We start from the raw sequence: 15,209 nt of genomic DNA, 5'->3' as shown, positions 1-15,209 counted from the left end.
AGGCCATGAAGAGGTGGTGCCACAGTCAACAGCCTTACTGGGGGCCATACCTCGGTGGAGATTCAGCTAGTCAAAACCGTACCACCCTGCTCGGGCAGGAGGTAGTGTCATTCGAGAGAGAGAGAGAGAGAGAGAGAGAGAGGCTGGGGTGCGTCTATTTCACTGCCAACATGGGCGGTCGGTGTTCATACCATGACCCGCTTCGTCACCATTTGTTATGTCAGCCCCGGAGACATTAGATTGACAGGGCAGCTCTCCTCAATAATGAAAGATACAAACACTTTTGTGGTGTGTGTCATTAATCCCTCCTCGTTCACGGGCGAACCTCTTTATTATGTTGATCCATGGCAGTCGGGGAAAATACCACCTAATTCCATAATCTTTCACATTTTTGGATTGACAAACACTACAGGCTCCTCACCCACTTTAGCTCATCACTAAAGAAACAGGTTTTCCATTGTCTGGACCATGTGTCTATACAAGTTTCTTTATATTTGTTTTATTTTTCCAGTTTTCTTGGTACTGATGGGTCCCATGGTGGAGGATTGTTGCTGCTGTATGCAGCATGGTGGGGCCATGACTGAGTGCTACTGGCTCAGTGGGTCTTCCAGTTATGGCAGGACATGTGCTGTGGACCTCCTCTTTTGTGTTCGTGTGATCCTGGATGCCTGCAGAGGTTTCTCCCAAATCTCTAATAGGAGTGCCTGGCCTGGCAAGTCATGCACAGGGCCCTTTCCTTACCTGTGCATATTTGTCCTGCAGTAGTGTGACAGCTCTCCTTTAATAGATGCATTTAGGCAGAGGAATGGAGAAACCATCCTGTCCCTGGCCTACTGGATTGAATAAAATCTGTGCCATACAAGCAATCTTTTTCAACAGAATTACACAACGTCTGCCCAATCAAATCCAGTAGGGAGGATTAACATGCAGGTGGAGCCAAATCCCCTCTCTCAGTAGTACCTCTTAAAGCACTTTTTATGTTGATCACATAAAATAGCAAACAGCTGTCCTCTGAATACAGATGTAAAAAGAGCTGTTGAAGCTTTATACAACATAACTACACATAAGTTTTCTAGCCTATCTTAACTAATTGCAAGTAGCTTATTCTACAATTATAATAATGTCACCACTCATCTATTTAGCCCGCAATTTAAGTGAATATCTACCACAAGATATTTAATTGACAGGTATGGTTTCACTAAACACTGTATATAAAAATTCACAGAAAAAAAATTAAAGGTTTGCTATGGTTAAGCAAATACTAACCTGAAAATCCTCAGAAATTTGCCATTCATCGTTTAAAATCCACAGAACGCATTCCATATGTGATGTCACCTGCCATGTCAGCTCTTGGTAGTGTGCCCTTTTTCCTGTGTCATTTACAAAGTGGTATATTGAGCAAGGTGGATGGCATGAGTTATGGCCTATGATCCCTACAGAATTTAAGGGATGTTTCGGGTTTGAATTTGATTAACCATAACAAATCTTTAACTGCGTTTTTGTCAGTGAATTTATGTTGTCTTTTGTTTTTTGAGGCACTGAGCCGTACTCACCGTGAGTAGTCAACTGCTGATTCGCACAGCCTTTGCCCATATGCAGTGGGGCTGTCCAAACAGCCTAGCCTTCAGCAATGCCAGAAATAGGTGGTTGCAAAGCATGGCGTATGGCAAAGCCTTGCGCCCAGTCCACTGCCACCATATGGATTCTGCTGCATACAGCTAACGGCCAGGTCCTACACCCAAACTGCCCGGGGCAGCCTACCCCGATTAGGCTTGGTCTATGGTCAGGTCCTGCTGCACACTGCCTCTGGCTGGGTGCCAAAGCGGCTGGCTGCCGAGCCTGGCCCTGTACCCATCTTGCTGCACGTGGCCTACCTCGCAGCACAGGGATTTTCACAGCACTACCCTGTGGTTGGGCACCTATGATGGTGCCTGCACCACTGCTCCATTAACTTGTGGGTAAGTTTAAGCTATAGAAATACCACATACAAAATAGTGTTTTTTTTTTTTTATTATTTATTTACAAAACTCTTTATTTTCAAGATAGTGAAAAAAATCCCCATCATCAGCCAATCACATTTGAGAAAAAATTTAGGATTCACAATTTTCATTAACTTAATCACTCACCCACCCACTTTCAACTTTTTTTCTCCTCTCCACGGAATGCAGAAAACTGGTATGCCACCCCATAGTTGATTATACTAAGCGGCCGGCAAATCTGGTGCAAATGAGTCCATGGTGGCAAAAATTATAGGTGCACCAAAAAAAAGCTTGTTCAATTAAAAGAGTGGCTGAACCATAACTACACAATGCCAACTACCACTGTTTAATACACATGTTTGTAACACCTGTTCTATCAGACGTAGGGCCAGTTCCTGCTCAATACGCTGACAACATAAACCGATTTTATAGGAAATATTACAGTGAAAAGTCAAATATATCATTCAGTAATTTCAAGTAAAAAAAAATATGTATTCTAAAATGCTAATATCCTAATTATAATAAATAATTCCCATCTCTGAATTCTAGCGAGTTGGTGTTTCATCTGAAGGTTTATTAAACAGCCAACAGATTTTCAGGTGATTTAAGTTACCTCTTGCACATGAAGGTGAAAAGGATATCCTATAGTTCTGATGGAGAACATACATCGTTGTGTAACTTGTTATCCTGCATCCTCCCAATCTGCCCCTTCATTCTTTTCCAATCTCTTGACCACCTACCTCCAGGCGCAGTCTATTTCCTATGTTGTCAAAATGTCAGCTGGAGCTTGAAAAAAGCAAGAGCTTGCTGACTGGTGTAGTCCACCATTCCAGAAAGGGTAGTATAGGAGAGTGTACCCAAGGAATGCAGCATGTGTACTCTACTCTGGAAGGACTGGGATCAGGGACCAGGTTAACAGGAGCTGTATGGGACAACAAACAGAAATGAGTTACGGGTCGTTCTGTTGTTGAGGGAGTCCAGCCCAACCCCAAAGTCCCTGAAGTATCTGGCAGTGGTGATGTAGGCAGGATATGGAACACAGAATCTGTCAGTAGCAGGCACCCCTTTTACAAAGAGGCAGAGAGCATCAGTCATGAAAGTTCAAGCAATCCGAAAAAAAGTGAAACAAATCTAGAGATGAATAACAACGTCCAAGCCATCTGGATACAGTGTTGAAAAGAACTTGGCCTCAAGCATCTAGGCCTTTTAGATCTGCACATCAGAAACAACAAAGAAATCTCTTAGGTGTCAGTGGCCGCAATTGAACAAACAGTTAAAGTCTGTCCTAATGGCAACAGCCAACTTGGGATGGGTTGTATGTTTACATGACAGGAGATAGGTCACTCCGCCTTGGTAGGGACTCCATCTCTATGGAATCAACTGGCCGGACTGTAACTCCACCTTCCTCTTAAGTGATGGCCCATCACATCCGCAATCATTAGCAAGAATCACCAAGTGGAGCAGGTGCCTGTGGTTTGCCCTGATCACCACACCAAGCCAGACAAATGACCAGGTGACTTTGGCGTCCTTGGCACTTTGAGGAGGTGTACTAAGGTGCCAGGATGGGAAGCCTGGGTCCTCAAGCATGCCCCTAGTCAGAGACCTGAGAAATCTGGGCAGGAATGTGACACAAAGCAACTGTGGACTTGAGATCTTGAAATCTGTACGAGAGTTTCTAAATCCCAATAGAACAGAAAGTCCAATGAAGGAAAGATAGTATAAATATGCAAAACAGAGCAAGCAATCCTGCGAGATAGAAACGAGAAAGGAGTGAGAAAGAGAGGAGGAAAGCGCACAACAGGAAGTGGCTTTCTTGATCTTGCCTCAAAGCACAGCCATCAGACTCCACGCTGTGTGCACCTGCTACACGGTCCGGTTGGCCTGTAATCAACATTTCGTCTATGGCACTGGCATCTTAATTACACCTTACACTAACTGCTCTAATAAACACTTAAATAGCAAAGGAGTTTTCATTTAGCTTCCCTTGCCTGTTCTTCTATTTCAAAATATACGAATAGCAATATTGCTTGCCAATTAGCTCTCTCAGTGTTTCTCGGTGGCTGGCATGAGGCCATGCATAGTATTCGCCCACTGCTTCCAAGAGATACACTAGAGGCATATATTTAATGAAGGAGATGCCAGACGTGCATGCCCTCTAGAATTATTTAGCACCGATTTCAACAAAATAATGATGGTACCTAACTGTATGTTAGTTCCATAGTGCGTGGACAAATAAGAATGCCCGTGTTATTGCTTTGTAGGTTTTCCAGAACTAATTACTAGGTTGTGCCTGTGATATTTTGTTTTGGAATTTTTTAAAGCGCTTTCTAGCCATCAAGCATTAAGACGCGTTGGGAGTTTGGAATATGAATGCGGGAGCATACTAACATTGACATACCAGTGTCATTTTCAACGCCAACAGCTCTAACTTTAACAAATGCGAGACCTATTGCACTGCAAAGGCTTGTTCTTAAGAAGCAGCAACAACGTCACCTATAAAGAAGGAGGAGAACGGAGGAATCTTGTTCTCATTTAGCAGCATGGAGATGCGGAAGTAATCAGGGACCTTACTGCAGGAAATGCCCTGGTAGTGCAAACGTTGTGAGGAATTCTCTGTGTAGTTTGAATGTAATGTGCTCCTGGATAGAAGGACACTGAGGAAGGGATCAGTGCCACTGTTAAAGGGAACTGGCAAGAGCAACAACACAGAAGGAACTACAGTAGTACAACTGAGCATTTTCGCTACTGTGGAAATAAAGTTATTTGAAAGGCACAGCTTTGAAGGAGGCCTCCCATGGCGATGGGCGTATTTACTTTATGTCAGCAAAATTATTCCAGAAGGAGGAGTGGCCAAAGACCGCTTTTGCTCTCTGCCAGAGCTCATGCAATCACAGAATAATTAGATAGTATAGAGAAAGGGGCAGTGCCTCTGCCCCTCTGCTGATCTTCTTTGCAGGCATTTGCTTAGGTAGCAGTTAGTTTAGATCACCTGTGGAGTTAGTTCTAGTGTTCATACCTGATAGACATTTATAATGCAGACACTGTGTCAAATACACTAGAAGGGGATTAATATGGTGAAATCCAGTGACAAGTACAGTAGGAAGGGGCTTTACATTGTCAACTCTATGACAGATGAAACAGACAGGAATTTTACATTGTTAACTTCCCAACAAACTCCAAAGGAAGGAGCTTCTTACACTAATCTCTAGTTCAGGAGAGAGTGTAGAGCGGGGGTCTCCAACCTTTTGTGTAGTGAGAGCTACTTCTGGTCAGTGAAAATCGTCGTGAGCTACTAAACCCCAAGCAACTCGCACATTTTTCCGAGAGACCCCCCCCCGACGCCCAATTTCATTGATTTTAAGCCTAATTTCTTCAGAGCCCATACTGTGGTTTGAACAAAATACTAAAGAGTTCCCGTCTAGATTGGTCTAGTGGGGCCTTCTAAGGTCTAGCATGGGAATGTGCTCCCTCAGTAGAGTGGTCTGGTGGACTGGTCATGAAGGCTGAACCCGGTTCCCCAGTTCCAAATGCGACAGCTCTGGCCATAGTGCCACATCCTCTCCTCCACTGAACACCATACTTCCCCACTGAGAGAAACTCGCACTGCCTTCAGCTATAACCTAATTGTGCCAGCTATAAACACTTGGATGTGGCTCAATTCAAATTATGCACTTGATAAGAGTAATATGCTGCCTAAAAAAAAAAGAAGTTAAAGCAACCACTCCTAGGGAATGCAAGATTAAGTAAACAAAGCATGTGAAATGTAAGAAGAAACAACATGGTTACCTTAACGATCTCTCACTCACTATTCAGAAATCAGCGAGTGGTTTTACCTGAAAAGTTAAAGACATGACTAGAGGGCCCTGAAGGGAACCGTTTCAATGTCCATAGCTTATATCCTTACAAAACAAAACGTAAGCAGTAGGGTTTAACCCCTTCAGCGCTCATGACGGAACCACTCCGTCATGAGCCACGGGTGCCGTGTGCTCATGACGGAGTGGTTCCGTCATGCTGCGGCCGTTGGCCGGCGCTCCTCCCACGCTGCGCTGATTCCCCGCCTGTGCGGGCGATTAGCGCAGTGGGCGGAGTCATGACGGAACCACTCCGTCATGAGCACAGCTCAACCGTGGCTCATGACGGAGTGGCTCCGTCATGAGCACAGCGCCACCGTGCTGCCCCCAAACCCCCCCCAGCGCTGCGGCGAAATTCCTGCCACAGCCAAGGGGTTAAAGACCACATCCATAAACACAGAGCCATGGTACACATTGTGTTTTCCAATCCACCCATCAACCAGGTATTGCAGTACCTCCAGGAATGGTACACGTTCCCACCTGGGGACAACAATGCTGTTCAAAGAAAGACGAGAAAACAAAAGTAGCGCTTCACTGGCAAACTCTGTAAAGTGATGCTGATGTATTTGGATGTAAATAAAACCAATCTGGCTACTTTGCAACCCCTCTGTCTTGCTTTATTTAGCTAGGTATTTATTTTTCATATTTAAAACCTTCTATTTCTCTCCATCCCGCTGCCCTTTGGAATAGAAAAATGTCAGAAAAAGGGCATTTCTCGCAAGAGTGTTTTTCTTTTTTTGATCCATTTCACAGGGAAGCAACTAAATGAAAGAAGGAAAGAGAGGTTGTGAACCGTTTCTTCAAGTCATGGTTTTCAGTAAGTGAGAAGCAAGACAGAAAGAGAGGGAATAATAGGAAGAGAGGGGGGGGGGGGGGGGGACAGCTGCCACCACAAAAAAGAAGAGGACATTGCCCGAGTCCTATTCCTTCTCTGCCTGTCCCCGAACGTCCACGAAAGCAAGCCGAGCCTTATCTGAATGCCTTTGTCCGCCCCCAAAATAGTGCCGCCTGGGGCGGACCGCCCCCACCTACCTATGCCACTGAATATCGGCCCAGCCCCAGTCAGTGCCTGAAAGGACTTTTTAATTTTAAACGTTGCCTGCCACTGCGCTTTTTTACTGAAGGCAGATCTAAAGTGCAGTGGCAGACAACGCTAAAATCAAAAGGCCTTGCAAGCACTGAGTGGTTTTACCCGGCGACTCGGCTCATGCAGGGTCAGGGGCCCCTCTTACCTCAGAGCTGCTCCGGGAGGCCCAAGTGAAGTCAGTGGAGTGGAAGATGATGGGAAGCGCGGTGCCAGCCTGGAAAAGGCAGGTGGCAAGTTAGTAGGAGGAAAAACGTCACGGTCAAGGGCTGTTTAGTTGTGGAAAAGGGCTGAAAGTTGTGAAAGAAAATGACGGGATACAAAATTAAATTGTAAATGACGTCTCAAAAATTAAATAGCAGCGCAAGCTACTCTCAGAGGGTCCGCGAGCTACCGGTAGCTCGCGATCGACCTGTTGGAGCTGGTTTTCATTGAGTGCTTTTGTGATTTTATAATTATATTTAGTTGTGTGTACACTAACACACATTTTACTTTCTAAAAACAAAAGTGCTGAAAGGGCATCTGTGTTATAGATTGCTTTGCGGAGTTCTGAGTTTGGAACCCACACTAAAACCGAGTAAGCCTTTGGCCACTCTGTTTTGCTAAACTCGGTGCCAAGTGACAATGGGTTGGGCTGCACTTGGTAGTCCGTTTGTGTCCAATATTAAGGTGGCACCAGGGCTTTGGCTCTGCCTATTTGTTAATCTTCTTTACTGGCATTTGTTTGGGCAGTCTTTGTGTTAGCAAGTGAATTACGTTCAGTGCTCATAACAATCTGAGACATCTGTAACAGACACAAGATTTGAACATTGAAAGGTGGCTCCAGAACTCCAGATATAAAAATATTACAGTTGTCACAATTTGGTGCCCAGTAACCCCAGGCTGTCCCTCCTACCGAGCCATTTCCCCTCTGATTGAAATGGAGCTACACTGCTATTGACCACTCCCCAAAAAGAAACCAGCCATGGTACTGTATATCTACCCCAGCTCCCCAAGCTAGTTCACCACAAACTTCAACAGTTGGAGTGCCAGCTGTGGCTGAAAAACAGCATTAGCACATTGTTGGACCTGACATCCTGGCATAGTATTTCCCACAACTGTTTGCCTTCACTCCTCTTATTTTGCTGAATTTTATTTTGTTGGCTTTAGGACTCTACCCACTTTACCACTGCGAACCAGTGCTAAAGTGCTCGTGTTTTTCCTTCATATGTAGTAAAATTGGCTTACATCTAAGTGGAACATTTAATTCACTTTTACATTCTTAGTAATTGGTACTACATGTACCCAAGGCCTGTAAATTAAATGGCACTAGTGGGCCTGCAGCACTCATTGTGCCACCCACTGTAGTGGCCTTTTGAAACGGATCTCAACCCTGGCACAGCAACTGCCACTCGACCTGGCAAAAAATCTTTTGCCAGGCCTTAACTGTCCTGTAAATAGTTTTAAGTCACCACAAAGCTAGTCCTAATGGCTCACAGGACAGGATAGCTTGTATTTAAAAGGTAGGACACGTGGGTTCAAGTTTTACATGTCCTGGTAGTGAAAAACTCCTAAAGCCGTTTTTCACTACTGTAAGGCCTAGCTCTCCCAAACTTTTGATTGGGAGCGGATAGAGATATGCTGCTTAGCCTCAAATCGATTGTATTTTAAATCCTCTCTACATTAAAGTTGGATTTTAAGTCACAATTCTGAAAATGCCACTTTTAGAAAGTTGGCCTTGTCTTGTCCTAGGCACGTGTGCCTTCTGCCAGTATCCTGGGTCACATGACTGTCAATGGCTCTGATGTTGGGGTTTGTGTATTCGTTCCAAACAGGAAACAAAAGATGATTAGGTGTGGACAGTAGTCGCCATACTGCCAGGATTTGCCTCCCCCACACAAAAAGGAACCGGACACTTGCCTTTTGTCTCAGCAGCCTTCTTGGAGCTTGACAGAGGAAGGGAAGAACTTTCTTGAATTAGATGTGGGTTTCTTTAGGGAATCTCCCACTTTAGAGGTGGCACTGACCAGAACCAGTGTAGGGTTCGACAAAGTGGGTGCCCCCCATACACAGGCTGGCACTGGGTCTAAAAGTGGCACCCTAAGAACCAGAATACTCCTGGACCTGTGAAGACTCAGAAGAAGGAGTGCGCTGTTGTCTGTAGCCTGAAAGAATACTAGGCCTGCTTGCCTTGAACCTTAGACCCTGGAAAAGACTCCAAAGGTCAGTTTGCTGACCCACTGTTGAGCCCTGCTGCTGACCTCTGCTGGAGCGAGTCACTCAGTAATGCACTCCTGGATTTATGGACATTACAGAGAAAGGACTGACTTGCTCCCCAGAGGACTGCCCTGCTGCTTGAGGTTTGTCTTGTTTCACAGAGGACTGCTCTCCTGCTACCAGAGGACTGCTGTGACCCCCGAGGGCTGCCGTTCTGCTTGAGGGCTGCTCTTCTGTCTGAGAAGTAAGAAAAGAACTGCTCACTTCATTCCAGGCTAATTCAAGTGACTTCAATGCTCAGTTGGCGGACCTCCTGTATGAGCTACAGGGACACACCAAGCTCCATAGGCCTTTTGCAACTGCCCAGCCGACCTGCTGTACTGGACCTGCCTGAGCCCTGCTGGCCTCTCCTGGAGTATGAACCAGACACTTAGCTCTACAGCAACTGCCAGAGATGAACAGCAATGCAAGATCTACACTTTGTGTTACAGCCACGACAGCCGGCAGTGACCGCAAATGCAAAGCTCCAGCAACAACCATCTGTTACATTAGACCGGATTTTTATGCTACAGTAAAGACTGTCGGCAATGCCAGGCTTGCTTTCCGTGCAACAGCGACGACCATCTGGGACGCTCTCCCTGCTCCTAATAGCTTTCTGCACAATGAATTGAACTCTTTGCGCCAGACTTTGAGAAGGTAACTTTTTCAGCGGCACTAACCTGGTCCCTGTATCCGGCTCATGCTCCATCACAGTCCACCTGAACTTGTGACTTTCCCCCAGTATAGCATGACGAGTTGAGCTTTGTGCTCTATCAACCTAAAACTTTAAAAATTAATATCTCCAATTCAACTGATTGGTTTTTTGTCGTTCTTGTATAATTTTATTTATGAACATTTTCTCTGTTTTTGTAAATTGGTTTAGGATTTTTCTTGTGTTGTGTTTTCACCTTAGTACTGTTTGTGCACGGCATAAATATTTTACATAGTGCATGAGTTAAGCCTGACTGCTTTTGTGCCAAGCTACCAATGGGTTAAGCCCAGATTAATTTCGTGACTTTTGTGGTTCACCCTAAGAAGGACTGTGGTTGTTACCCGAGTGGGGCTTAAACCCCTCTTAACTAATAACCTGATTTCTTACACGCATCATGATTTGAATGCCAGCAGCAGGGTCAGTACGTCAAGGGATAATACACTGTGGAATCCCTAAAACTTGGATGACTGCTGCATTCAAACATAATGCAGAGGAGGCGCATGAAGTGGACTGGTTGATGGTGAGTGCCGCACTGAACAACAGCTGCAGTGGCTTGCTCACATCCTCACCCCAAGTGCTGTACGTTTGATGTATTGTTTTGACCAGTACCTGGCTTTCACCACAGCCAATGCCCCTCCTTTCCAGTGGGCACTGACAGCAGTGGGTGGGACCTATGATGCACAATGTTGGTTTAGCTAGTGCGCACATATAGCTCTGTTTGGTGCATGCGTCAGTACGTGCTCTTTGGCACAGGCGCAATAAAGTAATTCTGCCTGATAGTAAACAGAGGCACCATGTGGTTGAAGGGCACTATACTGCTACTGCACATGTGAACTGCGTGCGCGCATACACTGCGGAAATGGAGTGACTTTAGGTTGATCCGCAAGCAGAAGGTCAAAGTCTGCAAGGACCGAGAGGGGGTGTGACTTTCACTGCTGTAAATAATGTTTGACGATGACAGTAAAGAAAACAAGTTGTACGGTTGTATTGTAGTCAGTGCGGGGGGATTCATGAGGGAAGCAGCTTACTTGCAGTCACTGGGCCACGGTTTTCAAGCCCAACAATGGAAAGCTTGGTTGAATGTCTATCTGAATCTTTGGCCAGCCCTACAAGGGAAAGCAGAGCATTGAGGTCAATAGCAGAGGAACACAAAAAAACCAACCCCACTCTCACACGCCTCACATACTACCAGTGACACAATACCAGAAGTACTCTCATACACCTCACAGCGTACAAGTCACATACTACTGGAAGCATTCTTATACCTTTGATGGAGCAAGGTTTCGTATAAAAAGAAACTTGCTCGTATGCAATCCGCTCAAATAACCTGTAATACTATAACCAACATGTTTGTGAGTACTAACCTTGCACCACATTTTACATATTGTATCTAGGGGAAGCTTTTCTATGTATTTTACTAACCAGTAACCCGAGTGTCCTTAAAATGGCCGCCAAAACGCGGGAACTCTTCTGCGCATGCGTCTACTGCATCTACGTAGTATGACGTTTACCTGTCGCTTGGTGGGAAATCTTTGCAGCTGCGCATTTGCTTTTAACATGGCTGCTCGAAATCCTCGCATTAACGCACATGCCGAGCTGAATCTAACCCGTGTAAGTTTTACTAAGCTATTAATGCAAAAGATATATTAAGTAAATGGGGTCAGAGTAGAAGTAAGTGGTATACAGTGAATTCATTTAATCTTGTATTCTAACATGTTTTTCTCTGACTTTATTAATAGCTCATATTTGGGTCTTGGAGGGTGACCGACGTCCCTATCCCCTTTGCGACAAGAACGCATGCGTGCTGCATCCTTGTACTGAGACCAATGAGGTCATTGAATGGCTGCCAAAACATGTGCCCAGCAAGGACATGGGAAGCTCAACTCTTGAACCTACGAAAGGAAGAAGCTGAAACATTGTACTACAGATTTATCGATCCACATATGAAATGCTTGTGGGAATAAAGCTTGTGGGTACTAAAATTAAGGGGCGGGGAATTAGACAATAGAACTAAAGAAGGTTATTGCACTTAGTATGGTGTGATGTGATCACCCCACTGCCTGGCCCAATCAAACTGAGGGGTGTACATAGAATTGAAACATTTGGGGGTGGATCATACACTCGATTTGGTATAACAGAGATAGGTTTTAGTTAGTTAGACACACTTGACCCACTTGATGCCTAGATGCTGATACAATGCTGAGATGCTGCCCGATTTTGCTGCAATCTGACTGAAGAATCCAACACTAGGGAAGAATCGCGGAACAACCGAGGAGGCACATCTAGGAAGGGGTCCGCCCGAGCCAGAGAGAGTAGCACCAGAGAGGGGTGTAACGCTGGTGTTACACTAGAAGAGGTCACCTTCCCGGTCCTGAACCTGTCCTGAATCTTTGATACTCTGATGTCTAGGTCCTCACACCATTCTAGGTAAATATAGTACTGTGGGGTTATGCTCCGTATTTTGCTCTCTGTTCTTTCTCTCCTCAGGTACTGTCATTACAAGAATTTAATTATTGTGAATTGATCATAAGCTAACTGTACTATTATTCCTGATGGAGAATTTGGTGCATCTACGTGTATTCTGATTTGACTCCCAAAATGATTAATTCTGATAAATCCTTAAAATTCCTACAGAGTCTGTGATTTTTATATTAAAGGTTAAATGTGTTATTATTTCCTTCCTATTCTAATCTACAACTAGATCTATCGACAAAGTACATTTACATAAAGAGACAGGGAATGGTAATGATACTGGTGTAACAGGTCTCTAAGGTAAATCAAAATTGATGACCAGTGGATATTTGCTAGCTCATTGAATGTATGAATGTATAAGGGCCCAAAGTGAGAATTGAGTGTATGTGTGTGTATTAAGCTGGTAAACTCTGCTGGGTCACCTTTACAAGCTAGAAGTCTTGCACTACCATCAGCACTCCCACACTGAAGAACAGCATTCACACCCATCACAGACGAGTAGTCACAAACTAGTGACAACGTTCCAACCAATCACAGTAGCAGTCTCACAACATCGTCATCACTCTTACAATGCTCACAGGCTAGTAGTCAAAGACTACCAGAAGCACTCTCACGTGCCTCACAGGTTAGTAAACAAACACTATCAACAGCACTCATTCCTCTCACAGATTAAAAGTAAACTAGCAGAAGCACTCTGGTAACTGAGAGTGTCTTCATTGATTCGGGACTTTGTGTGTATGTGGTATTGTGAATGGGTGAGTTGATGTATACAAGAATCAGACAATGGGTGGATAAATAGGTGAAAGAATGAGTAACTAAGTGATTGATGATGAGTAATTCAGTAAAATACTACATTATGACGCAGGAACAGCCCTCCTGCACTCTCAGAGCGCAGCTAACCTTTCAATCACTCACTGATTGTATCTATGCTTTTCACAATGTACAGCTCTCCGCTGCCTTCTGGCTAGGTTTGCACTATGCACATATCACATATGTATCTACATACTATGTGAGGTAGCCCAAGCAGCCTACAGATGTTAACCAGGAAGTAGCAATGTAAAGGGTAATTTTTATTAGTTTTCCCTTATGCCCTTTCCCACCAAGGACATATAGTATGAGTGCAGTTACCCTTCCTTCATGGGCCAGGCTCTTCAAACCCTCTCAACTAAATGAAATGTTCTCATTTTGTGTCCCCATAAAATTACGAAGTAAAATAAATACAAACAGCTAGCAGTGGGAGAAATATAGTTTCAATTATGTTGTTACATACAAAGTTATTTTTCTTTTGGTTTGTGCTGTTTATTTTTAATTGCCACTCTGCTGATATTAGCACACCTAAAGGTTTCTAATAAAAGCTAATTTTGGTTTTATTAACTAATTACGTGTGTTCAGACTAGGGGTCTCCAATCTTTTCTGTAATTAGAGCGACTTCAGTCGAAGGTAAGTCCTCCTAAGTTACTAACAGCATTTATCACTGTAAAACAGTGACCACGTGTTTTAATGTTATGGTATGCCCAAAGTAAACAGGATTAGCAGTAGTGACCAGCCAAGACCTCAAGGCAAGGTTACCAGAAGAAATGCCTGGAAAAAGCTTAGCAGTATTGAATGTCTCCACATGACTAATGAAGTAACATTCAAATCATCAGTTGCTTTGTGGCACAAATGACGCAACCACAGCACTAACTCTCCCTAACTCAGCTTGAATTATCTATCATTCAACAGTCAACTTTAAATGTGTTTTGGAATTCCAACCTTTTGTCTTCACCAGCATATCACTTTCTGAAAATTCATATATATGTCTACCACTTTCCATTGTGGGCAAACAATGTCCAAGAAGAAAAACCTTTCCTGAAAAAAAATCAGAATTTTTGGTATCACAATAGTAGTTTTCATTTTTAGGAAATACACAGTCCCCAAACATCAGCTTGTACTCACATGTACAAATTCTGCTTCAAATGCCCAGGTATTACAATCCTAGGCCATGAATGCTCACCATAATATCAAGGATTCCTGTATTGCCCACCATTATACAAGGGACATCATTGTGCCAAAGCTGGATGCCATAATGACCTGGATGCACATCATATATCAATGATGGCCATTAATATGCAAGGCACAGCCACCATTACGTTAGGGATAGCTTAAAATAGTCCAGTCATACTCTTACTGGTAGCTGCCAGGATGCCACAACTAGATCAAGAATGCACAAAATGGTCAAGGATGACCATTATTATGGAATAGTTATATTATGATATGAACAGACACAATTGTGCCAGAGGTAGCACCCTTTTGATAGGGGTGAGAATAGATTTGTGGCAGTCCTTGAACCAGGCCTAGTGTCCAGGGATCAACTCTATCTCTTAGGGAGAGACGCACTGCCACACAGATACACACGTAAATAAATAAAGATGAGGTTCTTACTTTTCTCTGCTCTGGATCCATACCATGCTCTCTACAGCTCTTGGGATGATTCTGCACCCAACTAACACATTTTCACTCTGACTCCTGCAGTTCCACACTTCAGGCTACTGCTAGCACTCTTCTTTTCTGGTCAAATTTTCACATGTGATGCGATTGATAGAGAATAGCATTAAACACTGCCAATCTCCTTGTGTAAGTGGGTGCAGATGGTGTTGTGGCAGACCCTAAAGACATACAAAGTGTGTGTTTGACTGTGATCATGATGCCCTGCCATTGGATTGGCTGTCACTGTAACGGTGTTAAAATGAACAGTGATGCCTTCTTTAGAAGCATTGATTCTCTAAAGAGATACTGGGCTTGACGTCAGCTCTGAGAGCTACTTTGAGGGTGATGGCGTGTTAACTGTAGCTTCCGAGCTACTGGTTGGAGACTCCTGGTTGAGACCACAGGGTGAC

The 15,209-nt window shown here is 44.1% G+C and overlaps 1 protein-coding gene across 2 annotated transcripts in view; it reads right to left on the bottom strand.

Moving 5' to 3' along the window:
• The window catches only part of KIAA0930 (KIAA0930 ortholog), a 518,594-nt gene that overhangs the window by 411,562 nt on the left and 91,823 nt on the right, over window positions 1-15,209 (bottom strand). Inside the window, exon 2 of one of the 2 annotated variants that reach the window (XM_085652436.1) lies at window positions 2,720-2,901. The exons of the other annotated variant lie outside the window; for it this stretch is intronic. The gene's annotated coding sequence lies outside the window, so the exon portion shown is untranslated. The remainder of the gene's footprint in view (window positions 1-2,719; window positions 2,902-15,209) is intronic. 2 annotated transcript variants of the gene reach the window in all.

Source organism: Triturus cristatus, chromosome 4_1 (genome assembly GCF_964204655.1).
Source record: "Triturus cristatus chromosome 4_1, aTriCri1.1, whole genome shotgun sequence".
NCBI lineage: Eukaryota > Metazoa > Chordata > Amphibia > Caudata > Salamandridae > Triturus > Triturus cristatus.
The sequence above is the reverse complement of the archived record's forward strand: the minus strand, read 5'-3'. Positions and strand labels throughout refer to the sequence as shown.